Here is a 23,216-nt window from a genome sequence, read left to right as displayed (position 1 = left end):
GCTTTTGCCTTGTGGAAGCTGGCAATGCCAGGCAACTATCCGTCAGTCACAAAACACTTTAGGGTTGGGAAGTCCACTGTCAGGGTTGTGGTGGTGCCGGTTTGTGAAGCTATAAACACTCTCATCTACCCACTAGTGATTGCCATCATCAAAGTTTCAGAAATCATAGCTGGATTCCAGATAATAGGGTTTCCAAACTGTGCAGGGGCCATTGATGGCATCCACATCCCCATGCCTTCCCCATGAAAAGAAGTGAGTGAGTACATCAGTTGAAAACATTATGATTCACTCATTCTTCAAGGCTTAGGGGATCACAAAGGCAGGCTCATGAACACTAATGTTGGACACACAGGAAAAGTACATGATGCCAGGGTGCTGAGGTGGTCAGAATTCTACTTGAACAGTGTGGAAGGGACTTTATTCCCCAGAAATTATGTGGTTCTGTACAGCATCTCCATGCCTGTGATTATTCTGGGGGACTCCACATACCTGCATCTACCCTGGCTAATGGAACCCCACCCCAACACCAATGACTTGGTAAAATAGGAATTTAACTTCAAACTGAGCAGATGCAGTATGGTAGTGGAGTGTGCCTTTGGATGGATGAAAGATTGTTGGCGATGTCTATGTATCCTGTTGGCTGCCAGTGTGGACAACACCATCTGCACTACTGTGATGTGATGTGCTGTGGCCTTCATAACATTTGTGAGACTAAAGGCAAATATATTAGGAGAGAATGAGCATAGGACAGGATTGGATTGCAAAGCCTTTACAGATAGCCTTACAGTGAACGTTCATATTGATGCTGGTTTCTAGTGGGATAGGGAAATCAGGGATTCTGATAAATGAAGTGGGGTAGCTCCCTTTTATGGACACTCCACCAGCCAGTTAGCTATAAAGTCCCTCTTGGCTGCTGTTCTCTGCTTTCTTTACCTGTAAAGGGTTAACAAAGTCCCCCAGGTAAAGAAAAGGGCACCTGACCAAAGGAGCCAATGGGAAAGCAGAACTTTTTAAAATTAGGAAAGAAGCTTTCCCTTTGTGTCTGTGGTTGTTCTCTGGAGAGCAGAGACACAGAGCAGCAATACTGTAAGAAGCTTTCAGCCAGGTATGATCATAAATCATCAGATCATACCTAGAACTGCTTATCTGGAACTCCCAAGGGTGTAAGTAGATCAGGAATGTTTAGACAGATACAATTAGGGTTATTTCTGTTTATTTCTTATGGCTAATGGACTCCTCTGTGCTAACCCCAGATGCTTTTGTTTGCTTGTAACCTTTAAGCTGAACTCCCCAAGAAAGTTATTTTGGGTGCTTAATTTTTGGAATTGGTCTTTTAAAATCTAGCAAAAACCTAAGTTCCAGATGTATTTTCTTTTTTGTTTTTTTTTTTAAGAACAGGATTGAATTTTTGGTGTCCTAAGAGGTATGTGCATGTTGTTTGATTAGCTGGTAACAACAGCTAATTTCCTTTGTTTTCTTTCTCAGCTCTTCCCCAGAGTGGGGGGTAAAAGGGCTTGAGGATACCCCACAGGGAGGAATACCCAAGCGCTCCTTGCTTGGTCCAAGGGTTTTGGGGTTTTTTTGTATTTGGGTGGTGGCAGGATTTACCAAGCTAAGGTCAGAGAAAAGCTGTAATTTTTGGAGTTTAATACTAGCCTGGAGTGGCAAGTATTAATTTTTAATATCCCTGCAGGCCCCCACTTTCTGCACTCGAAGTGCCAGAGTGAGGATTCAGCCTTGACAGGGATATACCTTGGAACATCAGGCAGGCATGGTGTTCTCTCAGCTCAGTCCCAAACAAAGCTCTAGACCACATCCAGCTGCTGTAAATACACAAGGGGAAACATTGTGTTTCAATGCCCAATTTAGTTCCACTCCTGCTGACGGTCATTAGCTGGTCTTTTAGGTAATGACTCACTGGGTAATTGGGACAGACGCCTCTGCAGGCATAAGGACTCTTGGTTTGTGATTGTTCTGTGGAGGGTGTTTACCCAGTTAAATTGCAGTTATTGTTCTTTTTGCTTTGTGTTACCGTTCACAGCTGTTAGCCAGACCATGGTTTAGGAAGAATTATTCAGTTTTTGAAGGATCTTGAAAAATGTTGATGAAGGGATCGGGCAGGGGTTTTGCAAGTGGTTTCACTTATCGGCTATTAATGGAGAGTTCTCAGTGACCATGGTGTGTGGGGGTGGAGTTGAGGAGAGGCTGTTGGGCTGTTCAGTATGTGATAGCATAATTATTTTGTTTTCATGCTCTCTGTTTTGTCAGAGGCACAGGGAAGTTTATCCACACTCAACTTTATTAACTCAGGAAAAAAACTAATCTGTTTTGTCAGTGCATGTTGTAAGTTCAGCATATTTCCAGCTTACTTATTCACATATACCTAAATGGGGAGCTGGGGTTGGGAGGGATATGGAGGACCTTGTGCTGGGGACTTATGCAACTTAAGGCACTGATTTGTGGAGCCTAAAGCCAAAGGGTAGACTAAAGTTGCCACGTTATCTGGGTTTTACCTGGACAATCCGTTTTTTTGGCTTCTGTGTCCGAGTGCCGTTTAAGGTTGCCAGGTGTCCAGTTTTTGACCAGAAAGTCAGGTCGAAAAGGGGATCTGGCAATGCTTTTTGGCACCTGAACAAAAAGTCTGGTTACCACAGGGTAGGGGGAAGAGCAGGTCATTAACCCGTGCCAGATCCTGCTCGGCCAGGGCCGCCTCCTATTGATCCAGAGAGCAATAGGGAGATGGGGCGGGGGGGTAGAGGAGCGAGTGACGGGGGGGGGGGGGGGGGGGGGGGGGCTGTGGAAAGAGGTGAAGAAAGGGCGGGGTCTTGGGGAAGAGGAGGAGCAGGGGCAGGACCATGGGTGGGGGAGGAAGAGGAGCAGGAGTGGGGGCTTGGGGGTCCAGTTACCAACAATTAAAAAAGTGGCAACCCTAGGGAAGATAAAAATAAAAGTTTTCCCTTTCATCACAGCCTGAATGAAGGGTACATGCATACGTAAAGGAAATAACATTTATCGTAAGTAGCACAGGTAACATAACTGACAACATTGTGTAAATGGGAATTTTGAAAGAAAACCAAACAGATAAGAAGAACATTATAACTAATGCCTACAACCCTTTGTCCTTGGGCTTGATTGCCCCATCTCCTGGGAGAGTGGGGGAATAGCTGTGGTAAATGGTCTGGGGGAACATAGGGATGTCTTCCGTGCAGGGGTTAGGGGCCGGATACATACAGGTCTTCCGGCACAATTTCAGGCTCCTCATTCCTCTCTTGCATGTTCACAGGATTACCCTTGGGAGAGGTTTTTGGGTGCCAGTGCAGGGAGTTGTGCTGGAGTCCTACAGCGTCCCCCCTCTGACAGGGGTGGGGGTTGGAGCCTCTGCCTCAGCAGCACGCTGGGCTGCAGATGCAGGAGGATGAGGAGCTGAAGGACATGGAAGAGACGCCAGTTCCTGGACACTGGCAGTGACTATTGCAGCAGATGGGACCCAAATGCTTTCCACCACCACGTGTACCAGGGACTGCTACAAGGAATGCTCCCAGTCCCTTGGGGCAAACTCCCATTCCTTGCACTGTGCATCCTGCTCCAGGAACCAGATCTTTACTGACTCTTGCCTCTGAAAATGTTCCTCCCTCTCAGCAGCGCATTCCTCCCTTCTCATCATAAATCAAACTGCTCCTGGCTCCTCTTGTGGATGTCAGTGAGCAGGTCCCCAGGTCTAGATGAGCTGGCTAGATTGTCGGGCTCAACGGGTAGTGATCAATGGCTCCATGTCTAGTTGGCAGCCGGTGTCAAGTGGAGTGCCCCAGGGGTCGGTCCTGGGGCCGGTTTTGTTCAATATCTTCATAAATGATCTGGAGGATGGTGTGGATTGCACTCTCAGCAAATTTGCGGATGATACTAAACTGGGAGGAGTGGTAGATACGCTGGAGGGGAGGGATAGGATACAGAAGGACCTAGACAAATTGGAGGATTGGGCCAAAAGAAATCTGATGAGGTTCAATAAGGATAAGTGCAGGGTCCTACACTTAGGATGGAAGAATCCAATGCACCGCTACAGACTAGGGACCGAATGGCTAGGCAGCAGTTCTGCGGAAAAGGACCTAGGGGTGACAGTGGACGAGAAGCTGGATATGAGTCAGCAGTGTGCCCTTGTTGCCAAGAAGGCCAATGGCATTTTGGGATGTATAAGTAGGGGCATAGCGAGCAGATCGAGGGACGTGATCGTTCCCCTCTATTCGACACTGGTGAGGCCTCATCTGGAGTACTGTGTCCAGTTTTGGGCCCCACACTACAAGAAGGATGTGGATAAATTGGAGAGAGTCCAGCGAAGGGCAACAAAAATGATTAGGGGTCTAGAGCACATGACTTATGAGGAGAGGCTGAGGGAGCTGGGATTGTTTAGTCTGCAGAAGAGAAGAATGAGGGGGGATTTGATAGCTGCTTTCAACTACCTGAAAGGGGGTTCCAAAGAGGATGGCTCTAGACTGTTCTCAATGGTAGCAGATGACAGAACGAGGAGTAATGGTCTCAAGTTGCAATGGGGGAGGTTTAGATTGGATATTAGGAAAAACTTTTTCACTAGGAGGGTGGTGAAACACTGGAATGCGTTACCTAGGGAGGTGGTAGAATCTCCTTCCTTAGAGGTTTTTAAGGTCAGGCTTGACAAAGCCCTGGCTGGGATGATTTAACTGGGAATTGGTCCTGCTTCGAGCAGGGGGTTGGACTAGATGACCTTCTGGGGTCCCTTCCAACCCTGATATTCTATGATTCTATGACATCCTCCATCTACCCCTACTGTCCCTGGGCTGCTGCTCTTGGCTCACAGGCAGAATGAGCTCTCCCTCCTCAGCAAAAGTTCCTTCCAGTTGACTCACAAGAGCAGCATTGTTCTTTTTCATTCCTTTCAAAGCAGGTAAGAAATCACCATCGTAACATAACTGTGCTGTTGAAGGCCACAATATCGATACATTTCAGTTTTTCAGGTATGTGATTATTCCATCCTTCTTTCTGAGACAACTTTTGCAGGCACCCAGAAAGAAGCACTCGCTGAAAATGGTAGGTAACATCAACTAATTGTTTTTAAAAATTCAGTGTGTGATTGGACCAGAGGGCTAGAGCTGGGGAGGCAGGGACAATGTTAATGGCTCCTAATTTCTTATTTTAAGGCTGGCCATTAGTTGGAGAACACAGCCTTTTTGAAAATACCAGACTGGAAAAGGGAGGTGACTCTCCAGTCCTGTGGTGGGGATCCGGCAACCTATGCCAGAGAGATGTTTGTGCTACTTGTTACCCCACTACATGTTGCTGAATGGAGGGGTTTGTTGAGCCGTGAAGGTGGACCAAACACATTTGCACTGACGTTGAACCTTAAAAATCAGCTCTAGTTTCTGCTGCACCAGAAATTTGCAGACAAATGCTTATGGGAATGGGAGGCAATCTGTACAGGAATAGACTATATTCTAAGCTAGCTGACAGAACCTGCAAGAAGGGGGAGAAGCGAGCCACTGCAAATGCCCACCCATCCCCAAACCAGTCCCTGCAGCATCAGGAAATCCTGACTCTTCATCAAGAAAAGAGCAGAGAAAGTAACAGGGAAAAGAAAGAGTCACACAGCACCTGTACTTTGTTCCATTAACTTACAAGCCACTTGGCAAAGGGAAACAGCATGGCATTCATATAGCTGCTGGCATGGATCCCTCATCCGTCCCCCTTTCTCCTGGCTTGTGTAGCATGGCTTAAAGCGGGGACATCCTTGTCATAAATATAAAGGGAAGGGTAACCACCTTTCTGTATACAGTGCTCTAAAATCCCTCCTGGCCAGAGGCAACATCCTGTTACCTGTAAAGGGTTAAGAAGCTCAGCTAACCTGGCTGGCACCTGACCCAAAGGACCAATAAGGGGACAAGATACTTTCAAATCTCGGGTGGTGGGGAAGGCTTTGGTTTTGTGCCCTTTGTTTACGGGGTTGTTTTCTCTTGGGCCTGAGAGAGGCCAGACAGAAATCCATCTTCTCCAACCCATCCTAATCCAAGTCTCCAATATTGCAACCAGTATAGGTAGGCCAGGCAAGGCGGATTAGTTTATCTTTTGTTTTTCTTGTGAATTTTCCCTGTGTTAAGAGGGAGGTTTATTCCTGTTTTCTGTAACTTTAAGGTTTTGCCCAGAGGGGGATCCTCTGTGTTTTAAATCTGAATACCCTGTAAAGTATTTTCCATCCTGATTTTACAGCGGTGATTTTTACTTTTTTTTTTTCTTTTTTAATAAAATCCTTCTTTTAAGACCCTGACTGATTTTTCCATTGTTCCAAAATCCAGTGGTTTGGGTCTTTAATGATTTTGTAACCAATTGGTTAAGATATTATTCTTAAGCCTCCCCAGGAAAGGGGGTATGTAGGGCTTGGGGGGATATTTTGGGGGGAAGACGTCTCCAAGTGGTCTCTTTCCCTGTTCTTTGTTTAAAACGCTTGGTGGTGGCAGCATACAGTTCAACGACAAGGCAAAGTTTGTACCTTGGGGAATTTTTTAACCTAAGCTGGTAAGAATAAGCTTAGGGGGCTTTCATGCGGGTCCCCACTTCTGTACCCTAGAGTTCAGAGTGGGGAAGGAACTCTAACAACCCTGGACACCAGGGACTGGGAATGATTTAAAACATTTGTACTGTGAAGGGGACCACTGTTATGTTCCTCAGAGACGCAAATGTTCCCTTTCTTCTTCTCAGATGTAACTGGCCTTATAATAAACCCACCTCCCCCCTTCCAGAAGTCTCCCATTTGTAATGGGGAAGGGACGGTTCTGTAGTGAAAGGAGCCGAATCTTAAAAGGAGCTGAAAGCGGCTGTAACGCTGGAGAACCGTTACTCTTGTAAATGTCCTGTCCCCCAACCGAAATCTTTCCACCGGCTCCCTCGCCATCAGCCAAGAAAAGCACAGATGCAGGGGCGCTATGATAATCTGTTCTATGACTTCTGCCAAAAGCTTTATAGTGGTTCATGGTAATTCAATAAAATGGTGAATTACAATTGTGTCTCAGTTGGGGATCATTTGCTGGAGGGAGGCCAGTCTTTTAGCCAGCTCCAGAGAAAGAGGGAGGGGATGTTTCCGGGATGGGTGGTGTGTTAACTAAGCAACCTTTGGTTCCAGTTCCTGCTGTGTCTTCTCCTCAGGCTCCTCAGGAGGGGCTTGCTGAGACAGTTCCTCCAAGTAGAGGTTCAGAATAACTTGCTCCTCTTCCTCTACATCTTCTAGGGCCTCTTTCTCTGTGGTCCCTGATGCTTCTTCACACTGGCCCTTATCAGCATCCTTTTGGACGATGAGCCTGGCGGATTTAAGGAGGGGTCTTGTATCACTTCAGGTTAGATACTGGGAGCCCTGGAGAGCACCCGCTCCAGTTCCCTGAAGAAAGTTAATGTTGAGGACCTTTGCCAGAGTGACTGCTGGAGCCTTTTGCGCTCGGTACTGGAGCTTAAGGTGCTTAATCCATTTCTAGCACTGGGCCAGAGTAAGGTGAATGACTGCCTGTGCCAGTCTCTCCAGAACTGCCCAGTAAGCTGGATGTGCCTGGTTCTGTGGAAGAAGTCACAGAGGACAGTGAACTCTAACCACACATTTATCAGGGCCTGGGTGTGCTCGGCTGGCCAGGCAGCTGCTCTCGAAGCACTTTCCATGTTCATGTGTGGTGGTGAAAACAGTGCAGCAGAAAATTGTTTGAATTGGTCTACACAGCTCACTAATACTACTGGTGAAAATGGGGGGACGGGGACCTTTATATCGTTGAGCAAGAGTCAGGTAGGAAAGAGCTCAGTGCATTCTGGGGATGGGACTGGAGGACTATTGATCTCAGGACATGGAACACATCACTTACCTCCATCTACACTGCAAAATGGCACAGGTAGGAGGCCATGCCACAGCCTGAGATGTGTTCATACCTACACTCTCAGGTGTACTAGTGTTCTTCCCCCCCACCTTCCCACCCCCGTAGGGTGTTTTGTGTCCAGGCACCATGTAGATGTAGCCTGAGAAAGGAAAGTGCTTTCTTAGATTACATGCCACAAACCAAACAGACAAACAACTTATTATTTCTATTACTTAGATGGCTTAAAGGGCTTAGATACTCTGACTGACATTGGGACCCCATTGTGCTAGGCACTATATAACCACCTAGCATGAGACAGGCTCTGCCCCAGATAGCTTACTCTCGAAAGAGCAGAACAGAGAGATGGTATGAGAATGGAAGTATTGGTATCCCTATTTTATAAATGGGGAACTGAGGTGTGTGTAGATTAGGTGACTTGCCCCAGATCATACAGGAAGTCTGTCACAGTGTTGAGAAATTAACCAAATCTCCTGAGTCCCAGTCCAGTACCTTAACCACAAGACCTCTCAAGAAAGATTTGGAGGTTTACATTCCTAAATAAATTACATAGGAGAACCGCCGTGACAATTGGCACTAACTGCAACCTTTTTGACACTCTCAGAAATGCTTTCAAACCAGCCTGACGTCTCCCAGTTACAGATGGTCCTCTATGGGTCAAAGCTGAACTATGTCAACAGTAGCTACCTCAGGAACGTTGGCTTAAAAACATAGGAACGACCATGCCAGTCCAGGCCAATAGTAACCTGGCCAGTCCCAGATGTTTCAGAGGAACATGCAACTCTGGTGTTGGTAGGCTTTTATACATGTCCTCTAGACAAATGGAACCATTCAATTAGCACCTTTTCATGGGCACTCCAATTCTCTCTTTAAAAAGAAAAAAAAAAAAGAGAGAGAGAGAGAGGGAGAGCATTTTATTTCCGAGAAATGCACAGATGGTCTTTCCCTTGAGTGGTATATAAATTCCTTATCCTGAAGATAGGGGGTCTAAGCTACACCAATTTCATTGTTTCTAATACTTGCCATCCCTGCATAACTCTTTTCATTTGAAAGCTATAAAAACAACCTTGTTTTCATACTTTTTAAGACAAAAACCTGTATGACAGAGCTGGCTGAGAAGAGTCATCTTTCAGCCTGACAGTGTAATAGGGTCTTTTCATCTCAAACAAACAGCTTCTCCTATAGAACTGTTGTGAATTCATAATAACTCTGCTGTACAAGTGTATAGTCCTTTCAATTCTGCATGTCACTGCTGAGCAATGGATCTTTCAGTGTTGCGATTCAGAAAGTAGCTTGTAGATACAATTGTCCAATAAATGTGATGCATTCATTTCTTTAGGACCCCTTTCTGAGATTTTAATTAAAATCTATCATTGTTTCAAAACAAGCTGGATGGCCTGACAGTCATTGTGTGTGTGTGTGTGTGTGTGTGTGTGTGTATATATATATACACACTTTATATATATATATATATATATATATATATATATATATATATATATATATATATATATATATATAGTGTATTATATACATAAATAATATAATAACGTGTGTTTGTTATATTTATATATTATACATTTATTATATATATATTGAATTAACAGTAAATTCATTACATTAGTTCAGTCATACACACAATACATAAAATATATAGTACAGCTGAACAGCAAGGCTCTTGTACAAAGTGTCTGATCCAAATTTATTAGTCAAAGTCTACATATATAGTCAATGGGAGTTTTTCCATTGACTCCAATGGGATTTATATCAAGCTGCAAATGAAGAGGTGATATTCATGTGATAATTGCAGAGACACTTGATAAATTAAGCTATCATGCAGTTTTGACATCCTACCTGCCTTCCTGTATTATTAATTATTCATTATTATTAGTTATTATTTGCGTTAGAATAGTTCCTAGGAGCTCCAGTCATGGATTACAACCCCATTATGCAGGTGCTGTACAAATAAAGAACAAAAATATAGTCCCTGCCCCAAAGAGTTTGTAATCTAAGTATACAGTAAGAGATAACTGATGGATACATACCCATCAATGGAATAATACAAGGAAACCATGAGACAATATTGGTCAGCATAGTAGACTATGGTCTCAGCACACCAGCAGTGTAACCATTGTAAAAGTTTTTTGTAGGCCTCACAGCACAGGACAGGTTTAAGGAGGGATTATTTGAACATTTCAAACACTGAGTAGTTTCAGGCCCCAGTTCAGCCAAGTGATTATGCAATTAAGGTATCAAACAGCTGCCATTTTTAAGAAGAAGCCTTCCACAGAAATGTTTCCTGGCTTTCTAGCCAAATATGGAATTGCTCTTCCCCTCAGCTAGAAAAGAATTACCCCAGCCTGAGGCCCAGGATACAAAAAGATTCAGCCCTTCACCAGTGAAAACACAAAAATTCCATAGCTGTAAATACTGTTCTCTCATGCCCATATAGAGGCAGTAGCAGGATCTTTATATCATCGGGAAAGAGGAGGTTTTCAGTTTCCTAACTGAACCTAGAACTCACCACTAGCCCTGTAAGGGCCTCTTTGGCACTAGATTTGAACCTGGAAGGCACCATTATGATCACCGAGTCTGAACTATGTTCTTTAAAACTGTGATGTTCTCAGATAGGTCATTTCTGGATATTTCCTGATAAGTCAGGTCTTTTTAAAAGGTGTTTTAAAGTTATTAGTTTATTGGTGTGTTTGTTTGTTTGTTTTTCTTCTCCCAAGCCCTTGGTCTTGTGGTAGCCAAGGGATCTGGCATTATAGGAAAGTGGTGCTTTGAAATAATCCTAAAATACTGTTGTTTTTTTTTTTTCCCTGAGATCTCCCCTCCAAGTACCCATCAGGCTTTGCTCTGCCCATGAGATTGTGAGATCTGAGGAGACTCTGAAGTGATATTCAGCTGGTAGCTCTGTGTGTTGCATATAAAGAAGAGGGAAACAAGGAAACAGCACTAAGAGTCAACCAACAATGAAACAAAATTACCTTCTGGCTGTTTATTTCCGGTACGACAACCTGACAAGTGAAATAAAGAGCATTTCCTGCAGATTTATAACATGTAGCTGACAGTTACAAATGTACAGTTTATCTACAGTTGGTGGGGAATTTTATGCCATCTCTTATCCTCTTGAAAATGTCCAAAATAGAGTTTTTCTGTAAACAACCAAGTTTCCCTCTGAGGTGCTGGAAGACCAAGAGTTTTGACAGATTGCAGTTTTAAGATTGTAACACAAAGACGTTAAGTCAGTGCCATTTACCCCTTTTTTATTACAATGTTACTTGCCACGCAGATTGTGCCATTATGTGATATTCTGATGGATTTTGTCAAAAGAAGGAGAGTTGTCTCATATGTGCAACTATGAAAGATGGTGATATAATTTACTCTGTGACCTTTTCCATGGAAATACTGTAGTAAAAGATGGTTGTTCTACAGATAGGCTGAATATTTCTATATGGTGTGTGTGTTAAAATGAAACATTAAGTCCTAGATCCTGCAAAGTCTTATGTACATGCTTAATTTTACATAGTGTGGCCGTCTTGTTGACTATTGTGGGAGTTTGTAAAGTTAAGCATGTGCTAAAAGTCTTTGCAGGATTGTGGCTAAAATAGTAGTCCTAAAAGTATAACACAAATATCACCATTGTGCATAAGGCACAATGCATATTTGTCACATCTATATCCTGATTTATTTTCAGAGGTGGTGAGCACCCATAGCTCCCATAGACTTCAAGTAGGGTGAAAGCCTGGGCCCACTTAAAGGAATGGAAGTTTTGCCATTGACTTCAATAGGACCACGATGTCACCCTTAGAGTTTTTAGGATATGTCTACACTGCAGTTGGGGTGTTTGAGCTGGTATACCCAGAGAGAGGGGGGAACCAGAAGCTGTAGGAAGGAGTCCAGGGAAGCAGCAACAGGGTCTGAGTGAAAGTGGACCACAGTTGCCAAGTCCAGAGTCCCTGGACTGGAACCGAGGGCCACCCTGGGTTCTCCTACCGGTCACCGTGGAAGTGGCACCATCAGGGCAGCACCAGAAAAGACTGTCTGAGACCAATTGTGTGGAAGGACTTTGGGCTACATGCTGAGTGACTGGCCGAAGGGCTGATTCACAAAGAGGAAGCAGCTCCTGGTGTGAGAGAGGAGCTGTGGACTGACAGCGAGAGACAGCATGCAACGGTAGGAAGGGGCATTGGCCTGCCAGAGCTAATACCGAGAATGCCCAGGAGGAGGCACCATTCCTGCGGTGAGTAGAGCGCCCTGTCACAGTGGCCAACATCTTCTAGCTCGCCACAATGGGCAAAGGGGGAGGCACAAAGGTTCAGTGTATAGCCATTAGCAACTCAGCTACTCACTCTACATCTGAAGTGATTGAACTTTACCCAAAGGTGGCATGATAGCTCAAAACCAGGAGGCTAGACAGTTGTATCTGTCACAAGATGGGCATTGGCTGTGTTTGAAGCTTGTTCTTCCCACCTAGTATGTCACTTGGAAGTCATATTGAGGTTCTTTAGGGGAATTATCCAAATGGGGTGAGCTGAGATGCTGGCTTGATGGATTCATATGTTGAAACAGATCAATGTGGCTTATCTTGCACTTTAAGGAGCAGATTGTGCTGGGCAACTTGTCACCTGATGACAAGGAGGGGTGATGTTGAAAAGGACCAGCAGCCAGGCCAGCAGGTTCAGTCTCATAGTATCTATTATGGTATGCATGGTTTCATTCAGCTGAGTATCTACTAGTTCAGCTGAGTCACACCAGGGAACAATACTCTGCTACAGAACAGCACCAGGCAAGCCCACAGTTTCTTAGTGTCTGTGCTTCAGCTCCCTAGGTAGAGCCACCTAATTTGCTGATCAAGTTGTTTTTTGTCTTTATTTTCAGTTTTTGTGAGCCACGTGTAAGCTTCTTCAATAGAGATGTGTAAGATAGAAGTGATGTAGCCGGTGATGAGTGGTGTAAACCTGGGCCAGTTAGCTTTTCAGTTGTTCCAGTGATGTTTTTTTATTGGTGCTCACAATAAGGTACTATGAGACTGAACCTGCTAGCCTGGCTGCTGGTCCTTTTCAACAGCATGGATCAGACAATGCTGATTACATGGGAAGTCTTTTCAATACATTGCATATCGTTTGTAGTGGGTGATTGCCTGTGCTGGTGATCCAGGTGGGATCAGGGGAGTAGTCTTGCTTCTATCTGGTAGAATGAAATTGTTGTTTTGGATCATGGATAAGGTGAAGGCCATGGAATGAGACCCAGTCAAAAAGATCAATTCCATATTGATCTGACTCTCTGTATCCCCAGGTGGTGGGGTGGGCTATTAAAAATCTCAAACGTAGATGGCAAGGTGTGGGAGCTTAGGAAGAATATTTGGGGTAGCCCTGGGTTGATGAGGAGGCTTGCACACATTTGCCACTCTACAATGACCGACTCCCACAATATCACAGAGGTCTAAATTAGATGGGAGTGGTTCCATGCTACTAAGATCTTCTCAACCATAGATAACACAGCCATATTTATTACCAGACAGTAACTCAGAAGGTCATAACTTCTGATGATAAAGTGGCTGCCAGAAAGGGAGTTAGCACGTGTCTCCAGAAAGGCAGAATACATCTATGTTATGTTTGGAGGCTAGGGACTGAAAAATGGAGCATTTAGCAGCTGAGAGACCTTCAACATTTCGCGGAAGGATTTTCAGGGATGGGCTAACATTCAAGGTTTCTTGATCATGGTTAAGATCCCTGAGACTGCTTGAAAGTCCATGCTGTCCAGGATCTGACAGGTTTGGCCTACTGGTTGCAGCTTTGGTTTTCTCTTCTGAAGCAGAGTTCTTTTTGGTATACAATGGGAACATAACTGCATTATACCCCAGGAATAAGGTTCAGGTAAAATAAGAGCCTCTGAATCTTTCTTCATAAATCAAACCAAATCCCACAGGAGAGGTTACTTATTTTGTACAGTAATTGAAGTTCTTCTTTGAGTAATGCCCTGACTATTGCTTGACTTCAGCTGTGCATGTGCCCCATGCACCTTTGATAGGAGACTTTTGCTAGCAATGCCCATTTGGTCCACATATGTGCCCTAGCTATTCTCATGCACTGTACAAGGATTCATAGGGCTGTGGTGGATGAAACACCCTCAGCTCCTTTTTAACTGCCTCAGCCACAGATGGAGTGACTACCCATGCCCACTTCTTTCTCTAGCTTGCCCTTTCATAGTTTACAGCTTTAGTACATCTATTAGTTGTAAGTTTACTCTTATTAGTTTTTGTTTAATTTTGTTTGTCTTTTTCTCTCTGAGACACTCCTAGTCTCTTCCCTTCCTTCATCCATGATGGGGTGGTTGTCTCTCCTTTCTGAAGGAATCTTGTCTCCTTTTGGAGCATGCCTAAATCTACCCAGGGTTTAAGCATTGCCTCACTGGTTGGGCTCCTATCCCAGCTAGTGATGACCACTCTCATTGTATCCACTGCTTAGGGGACACTCACATTCCATCTAAGTGCAAGATCTGCTCAGGGTTCAAGAGTATGTCTAGAAAAAATAGGGAGATAAAGCTTAGGCACTTCATGATGGAGCGCTCCTTCCAACCTACATGAGACCCAGGCCTGGATACCCCCTTGTACAGAAGTCTTCCAGTGAGCACAGTGCCCCATCAACCTCTGCAGGTCAGTTGCTCATCAGACCTTTCACGAGAGAGACCTGCGGGAGACTTTTACCAAGTCTTCTAGCAAGAGAAGCTGCAAATCGCCTCACAAAGAAGTTGTCCCTAAAAGACCTGCCATGTCGGAGGCCTTGCTTCCCAGGAAGGGTACTGCTAAGGCTCCAAGGAGTCCTGGTTCTGAGGGCTCCAGTATAGTCAAACCTTAAGGTACTTCTAAGCCTCACAGCAACCATCAATTGGTACCAAAGTCTGCCCCAGTATCACCCACACACGAATGAGGTGCTAGGGGATTGAAAGATTCTGCAGTAAGGAAGACTGTACTGACTACGGCCTCTGTTTCCTCCTCCCCGTCTGCAGTACCCAAATCGACAACACAGTCCAGTCAGCCATCACATCCCACATGGTCCCTGGTCCTGCCATCTTCTACTGATGAGCCCTATCAGGTTTCTGGGCAGATTCACACACTACCAAGGGAATCCAGATTCTCCAGGGACGGCAGACTACTGAACCATGTAGCCTCAAACACTCCTCCCTACTTCTAAGGAGTGATTGCAGCCTACTTCCCTGCAGCCCCCTCTGCTTCCAAATTCCTGTCTTTATGTAAGCTCTGCCTCTTCCCACACAGGTGAGCTTCCCCTAATTAGGACTTTCCTCCCAGGCCTAATTCTCCCAGATTTCAGGCTAATTGGCTGATTGGGCCCACCTGGCCCAAGTCAGCTCTTTCAGGGCCAGTGTGGGGAATACACCCCTTCACAGCCACATGCTTGCAGGCTGCATCCATTGGCAAGGACTGCCTGGTTTCCTCAGTGATTTGCATCATGTCCTTCCCTCAGCAGTTGAAAGCTTAAGACATTTAGACAAACACACTTGACTTGATCAACCACATAGATGCAATAGCATACATACGCACCTGAGCCAATATTCCTGCTGTTGCTATGCCATTCAAATTGGCTAGATATTTCTTCACAATAGGAGTTAAGGAAGATTCAGAAATGCAGTTAAAAAAAAATTCAAGGACCATCTGATCAAAAATAAGATGACGAGCCAGTGTTCTATTCCTGACGTGATGAGCAAAACAGTTTGGCTGAAGTCCCATGTGACCTAAATTATTTGGCATCACTGACACACCAAACTAAACTCTCACCTATAACCTACCTAAAGGTTCAGCTAATTTCATCATACCCTGCTCTACTGGCTCCAATTCCTAGTTTACACAATGGGGAAAATGCACAAATAGCCTTGCTTTCACTCTGTAGTGCCTTTAGCTAAGACGGTATCTCATCACCTCGACAGATGCTTTGCTGAGATGATGAGGTGAATTCCCATCACATTTTTCAGCTGATGGCATTGTATTTCAGCTTCATTAAATGAAGTTTAAGTAGCATGAGAAAAGCCATTCCTGGGCTATTTCATGCTCCATATAACCTTCAGTGTGCTATTTTTCACCAATATTGAGAGAGAGGAGGAGAAGGGAGGCTGTTGTTTGCACAGGTAGCTGGTGAGGCGGTCCACAGGCTGTCTGTTTACATATAGTTATGTTAATAACCCAGCTGAAAGGGCTAGACACACCCCAGGACCGAATAAATAAGCGAAGAGCACAGAGCAATCACTTAAAAAGCATAGCAGTACTTTTTTACAGCATTGTGAGCGCTAGTAATAAGAGGCAAGGTAGGTGCAAAATAATTTAATACAAAGAGAAAGAAAGAAAGTCAGTTTATGGTGACTCCAGTGTGTTATAGACTATTACCTTGGTTACACATATCCTCCCTTGGGTGCTCAATAAGATGGAAGGACAGAAGCTGCCTTAACTACAAGGGACATGCACAAAGCATAGGGAGTCTAGTACCATGAGCAAAGCTACACCTACCTCCCCTTTTCGGCTTTCCCCATACAAAATGCCTGGCCGCCCAAAGAGTAAAGGGCACACTCATCAAAGCAGCAGGCACCAGTGCACAGTCCCCTAGAGCTCCAAGAGACATTGGCCCGGGTATCTCAGCAGGGTGCTGGGCAGGAGCCGGGGAAAGGGGCATGGGGTATGCTTCAGCCCAATGCCTTCTCTAGCGAGTACCCCCAATGTTACCCTGTCACAGGAGGGGATAAGGAGAACCCTTGCAATGGTAATTCTGTCTGGCCCCACCGTGGCACAATGAAACACACACAGAACTCCCGGGAACCTTGGACCCACCCCACCCCTTCCCCATCCAGCTGAACTGCATTGGGTCCACTGGGAGACTCCACTGCCCCAGAGGAGGAGGCTGGATTCGGGCTGCAGAGCCAGGATGTGTCTGTGTGTTTCTCCTAGATTCTGAGAAAAATGTAAATCAGTTTGTGACAAGTTCCTGGCCTTCTTTTCTCCACAGCTGCTAAGGCTGCAGGTATTGTTTTAACTGCTTCGGCTGATATCTGAACTTCTGGCCTTCCCGGAATTCATCAGCAATTTAGCACTAACCTGTTCTGAGGCAGAACGACGAGCTAGCTAATTGCAAACTCATTTCCAGCTAGTGCCCCACACAACTATGGTTCGAAATGAGACGGGCTCAAATGAGGACAGCAAGCCAGAGACTGCCAAAAGAAGTTCCTTTCCACATGAACTCTGAAAACAGCACTGCTACCTAGAGAATTTGAATTGCTGCACACAGGATTTAACGTTTGAGAGAGAATGGATGGTCTGGTGGCAAAGGCACTGGACTATGAGTTCTGTATTCAATTCCTGGCACTGCCTCAGTTTCTCTTCTCCATTTAGACTGCATGGTCTCTGGAGCAAGTGTGGACACTTACTATGTTCTTGTACCACATCTCATCCAACAGGGCTCTAATCTCTGCTGGGGCCAGGATTGTGTATCTGTGCAGTGCCCACTGCAATAAGTCTCCGATCTCTCAGAGGGCCTCTACATGCTACTATAAGGCAGACTAAAATAACAGTTGCCCCACAGTAAATCCATTTTCCCCTCACTTGTTTCTGTATAGATGAAGAAAGCAAAATTTGTTCTCTGTGTTTTCTTTCCCCTGCAATTTAATTCATATGAATGGAGCTTACAGTTGATGTCTGCTAATGTCTAAATAGTCAGGATGCTTTCAGGAAAGCATTTGAAGGAGAGGAAGGAAGGTGCAGGGGTTAGGGTCCTGGCCTAGGACTCAGGAGTCATGCTTTCATTTGACAGCACAGCATAGCCATTTAAGAGAAAACGTATGGACCCTAGTGTTCTACTAACATTAACAGGCATCAGGAACTGCTGAAGCCAAGCACCAGTTCTAACACTGACTACGTGTTTTCCCAATTACACGAAGGATATAATTCATAGATTTTAAGGCCATTTAGTGTCTCCTTCAGCATAACACAGGACAAGGAACTTCACCCAGTCATTCCTGCATCAAGCCCATAACTTCTGCTTAAAACAATATCCAGTCTTGATTTAAAGTGATGAAGTTTCTCTGAGGTTTCGTCACTTAATCCTGACCTCGGGGAAAGTTCAGATCCAGGTTAGAATAATAGTCACGTCATTGTTATTTTCATGGCCTTGTATCCACACAGTCCTCCAAAGCCTTAGGATAGGAGTTACAGGCATGCTTTGAACTCCCCTACCACCCTGTTAAAAAAAAAAAAAAAAAAAAAATCCTTTTATGATGTTAGATATTCCCCCAATATAAAGCTTCATTTTAGATTTATATTATAATAAACCTCATTAGTGTTACTTTAAAATCTCTCTTTTTTCCAGATTCTCAGAAGTTATGGTGATTTGTTGCAAAATTAACATGGTTCTCCAAAACAGAGACTCAATAGTGACCCGATATTGACAAGCTGTCATAGCCCTGGATGAGCTCTCCCTGCTGGACACTCACCTGGCTGCTCTGCTTCTGTGCTCTCCTGGGGGTCTTGGCAGGCTTCAGTCACAGTCTGTGAGTCTGGCCTCTTGGGAACATGGCACAGACTTTCTGTCTGGTACCCCTTCTCAGACGTGGGACCCCACAGACCAGCTTCGGGCATACCCTCTGCATATCTCTACCTTGGTGGGTACTCTGGTTAATACTTTAACTCTTGAGGGGCATGTGATAATTGAAGAAAGAAGAGACACACTTTGCAAAAGGAATTCTAAATTAATCACAATTTATTTATAGACAGCACAAGAGATATACAGATCTGTAGAAAAAAACAACAAAACCTGTGTGCAAATCCCTGCCTCAATTTCCTCACCACTCCAATGGTCCTGTGGGATTTGGTCAGTGTCTGTTCAAGGACTTCAGGATTTCCTGCATCCCCCTCTCTTCCCTCCAACTCAGTCTGATGTTCTTGTTCCGGTTGGTGAGAGAGAACTGCTCAGAGCAGATCTTGTCCTTTTATTAATTCCAGTCTCCTCTGTCAGATGACCTCCCTGGTTAGCCTCAAACCCACATCAGATGATCTGTTGGTTGGCTACCAGCCCACCTGGGAGAGCAGGATTTCCTGTATGGTAGCCAGCTCTTTGTCCCAAGGTGCTTCCATTTGAATGAAAGCTCACCGAAGTTTAATGACCTTCCATTAATAGTCCTCTGCTACACAAAAAAATTTCTCCTTACACCTCCTATGTCTTTCAGCTCAAAATAGAAGCCACAGAGCCCAGATGAAGGCACAGAACATTGTTACAATCACAGCTGCCTTCACAAAACAAAATGGAGGTTGATATGGATTCATGCAGACAAATAATAATCCATCAGACAAGAATCCTAATTTGACTCTAACTGTTCTGTTCTTTTCAGGTCCTTTTACCATGCCCATCACTGAGGTATCTGATCACTTTTCAACAGTGCATAAAGAGAGGTGATTATTCTCTGCCATGTGTGGTTCTTAACTTGTTTTTCTCTTTCGCTCTCCTGGGGGAAAACTGCATGTGTGAATTTTATACTGCTTTTATACTACTTGTTATCGGACCTAGTAGCATTTGGCATATGTGAGAAAGAAACATAATAAGTGAATCCAGCTCAAAAGCAGTAGAAAATTATTGTCACAAATATTTTACAGTCATCTTAATAGCACACACGCACGCACACACACACACACAATAAAACATTGAACAAAATTGATTTAGCACATCAGAATTTTAGTTCATGTTGTTCTTTTGTGTGCGTGTTTTGTGAATGCAAAACCAGGTTATTCTGTTACACATATTTTGTGTTACATATCCATTACGAGTAATAGTAATCCTTACTGTTTACAAGGGCATTGTGAGGTTCAGCTAATATTTGTAATCATCAAGTGCCTTGAGCTGCACTGATGAAAGGTGCTACAGAAGTGCAAATCATTACTATTATTAATGTCTGTTGAAAGCTGATGAAAGAAGGAGGTTGAATGACAGCTCACTCACCACACCACTCCGCTCTCAGCCAATCTCTGTGAATCAATAGCAGGCTTGGTAAGAGCTGAGAAAGCCGACTTGGTATCGCAAGGATTGTTAGTATTGCAAGCAGAGATGCTACCAGAAGCTTTTTTTGAAAAACACCAAGAGGGGCTTTGTGAATATTTTGTTTGAGCCGGATGTAGAGGGGAAAAAGCCTAGGGAGGAAATGGAAATGTGACAGGGAGAGGCATTACCAGCTGGAAGAGTGACAGTGCTGTGTACAGAGAAGAGAGAGAGAATGAGAAAGAGGTAATAAGGGCTCTTGAAGTAGAAATGGGACCTTGGAAATGGAGAGAAGATATGTATTAGTTAGTTAGTAAGTTAGTTCAGCTTAAAGGAGATACCTATATAAAAAGAACAGCTACGCTCCAGTTACAGGAACCCTGACCACAGTCACATTTGCAATTCCAAAATGCCACCAAAGTACCACGCAACAGTAGAAAATGAACCTATCAGGCAGTAGATAAACACCACAACGGTATACATACATCCCATTGTGCCTTCACGCTCCTGCCTTCAACTAGCCTTTATAGCATGACCTGGACTTTCAACAGACTCAGACTATTTTACACCAGTAGAAGAGTAATTTTTAGAGCCAAGGGGCCTGTGAGGGGGCAGACTGGCCCCGCACTGGTACCGCAGGGATTAATCCTTCCTTCCTGGCAGAGGAAGCCCCGCCCCGGAAGCCCTGCTGGGCATGCTCCCACTGGAGAATAAGTATAAAAGCCTGCAAAAGTGCTCAGTCTGGGCTGACCACTGGAGGAGAAGGAGGCACATCGCCAGCTCCTGAGGAAGGATAGCCAACGCTCCCGGGGCCGGCCAAGCCAGGACATACCCGGTGTCCCAGATGGAGGTCTCGGCAGGAGGGGACAGACCGGAGGGGACGGACACACACACACACACACACACACACACACACACACACACACACACACACCCCCCTCCTGGAGTGGAGAAGACAACATTGAGGGTAGGAAGTGACCCATGGTCATTTTAGAGACAAGCAGCGTTAAAGCTGCACTGATGCTCAGCGTGTTGCGGGCCGATCCCTGCTGACCTAAGCGCAAGGGGAAACCCTGCCAATAGGAGAGCCCTGGGTTGGGACCCGGTGGAGAGGGCCGGCCCGGGTCCCTGTACCCCTCCGACCACTGGAATACACTTCCTCGCCTGAGGGCGAGTTATATGGACTCTGGCCGTTGGGCCACACTGCCCGGATACTCAGGGTGAGCTATATTGACATTGGCCATTGGGCCACGCTGCCCTGAGACTTGGGGTCGCAATACATGGATTCAGACCGTTAGGTCTCGCCACCCCAACCAAGGGGCGAGCACAGGGAAACCGGCCATTGGGCCACATCGGAACGCCCTTACAGGACGGGAGTGAGAATGTAAGAGTGGTGAGGTCCCAACACCGCATCCGCTCCTGCCACAAAGGGGCACTGCAGTGCCAGACACGTCACAGGGCCCTTCTGGAAAATGTCCCCCAACTTGATCCTTACTCAAGCCCAAGGGTGTCTACTAATCTTACCTCAGGAGATGGATGATAGATTTTTGAGTAAGGCTCTGGCCTTGGGCTTAGCAGATGAGGTTCAGTTTGTGGCTCTCCTACAGGCTTTGCATGTGCCCTCTGAGAAGTCCTTTCATCTTTCCGTTCCCCAGTTCCTTGTCTTTAAAACCAAAGTGATAATACTTCCTTCCTCCTGCCCCTTTTTCCATCTTGTCTATTTAGCTTGTAAGCTCTTTGAGGCATGTCCTGTGTCTCAGGGCTTGTCTACACTTACAGCCAGAGACGTCCTCTGGGTACGGCGAATCGGGGCAACCGCTTCAGGCTCCACACTTTGGGGGGGCTCCGTGGTCCTGTGCAATTGGTCCCGGCAGTGACGGGTCGGTCCTGGAAGTGACGGATTCATCCCTTCTGCCCTGGGCCCTGCACGCTCCTAGGGATGGCCCTGCTTACAGCACTGTATTGGTATAACTATTCCACTGTAGTGCTCAGTGAAGATGGTCCCAGTGCTGACGGGAGAGCTTGTTGCAACAGCATAGATACGCCACCTCTCTGAGAGGCGGTAGCTATGTCGATGGGAGAAGCCCTTCTGCCGACAATCGCGCTGTCTACACCAGGGATTCGGTTGGTATAACTACGTTGCTCGGGGATGTTGTGGCTATTCCTAAGTGATGTAGTTATACTGACATAAGTTAGTAGTGTAGACCGTGGCTCACTATCTCTGTGTTCAGTGCCGAGCATGTTGGGGCCAGTGGGATCTGCTGTAATATAATAAAAATGATAGCTATGGTTTGGGGCATGGGGAGAGAAGTGATGGATGGGACAGTAAGCAAAAGGAATAATAATAATACAAAATAATCAGGCCTTAGAAATTCAGAAATTGATTTTCTATGTTTATATGTTTTCTTATTTCGTACAGAAAGAAACAGCCAACATCCTTAGAGAGTTACATTCCAACTGCAATGGAAGTAACATTTTACCAGAAAAGAAATGATTAAATTTAAGTATATATTTTCCAAAATGGTTAGGAAATACCATGCAGGAAGCATCCCAGGAGTGTTAATGGGACAGACTGAATGCTTTAGCAGGTTGTATCCATCTGTTATCTCAGAATGATTCTCAGAAATGACTAGTGGTAAAAAAAAGTGTCCACGTTTGTCTGAAATCCTGGACCCCTCCACTTTCTCTGAAAGCTGGGGAAAAAAGAATGACAAAAATGAAGTCGGAAACAAAACTGACCCATGCATTCATGAGGGAGTTTGGAAACTTCGAATGACATCACAAAGCACAGAATGATGCAATTGAACAGATCATGAGCTCTGGTTCCCAGAAGCGACACCTTCTGGAGGATTTACTTCCAGAAATTGTATGAAAAAGAGCCCTGAGCAGCAGCCACCATTTCAATGTAGGTTCTTAGTTGGAAAGGATTTGGAAGCCTAACTTTAAACACCTAAGAGTTCAGAGCACCCTCAATCTAGCCCATCAAGTCTATTTCATTATTTGTTCTTTCTGCCCACAAAGCAACATATAGCACGAGGACTACTATAGCTGTGAGTTTCCCATTATGATGAAATGTTCCACTATGGCTACTGTATTTGGGGACAGTTCTTTGAAATTAAAGATTTACACCGCTTTGCTACAATGTACTCTATGCTAACACACATTTTCAGCAGTAAATATTCATACACCCAATACATAATTCATTCAGCATCGCCCAGCTACTGCCACACTCGAGCTGTCTGCTCCAATATGCTCCTTTTATGATACGAATCTGTAATTTTCAAAGTTTCAGTTTTCATTATGGCTGCTTCTC

General features: G+C 45.0%; 1 long non-coding RNA gene across 1 annotated transcript; it reads left to right on the top strand.

The window, feature by feature from the left end:
- The first annotated feature begins 1,029 nt into the window (after window positions 1–1,029).
- LOC122465645 lies at window positions 1,030–23,001 on the top strand. Its single transcript, XR_006290635.1, has 3 exons — window positions 1,030–1,163; window positions 19,263–19,323; window positions 22,323–23,001. It is a non-coding gene; the product is annotated as an uncharacterized LOC122465645 (long non-coding RNA).
- Window positions 23,002–23,216: the final 215 nt, after the last annotated feature.

Source organism: Chelonia mydas, chromosome 4 (genome assembly GCF_015237465.2).
Source record: "Chelonia mydas isolate rCheMyd1 chromosome 4, rCheMyd1.pri.v2, whole genome shotgun sequence".
NCBI classification, from domain to species: domain Eukaryota; kingdom Metazoa; phylum Chordata; order Testudines; family Cheloniidae; genus Chelonia; species Chelonia mydas.
This window is presented reverse-complemented; position numbering and strand designations above follow the sequence as displayed.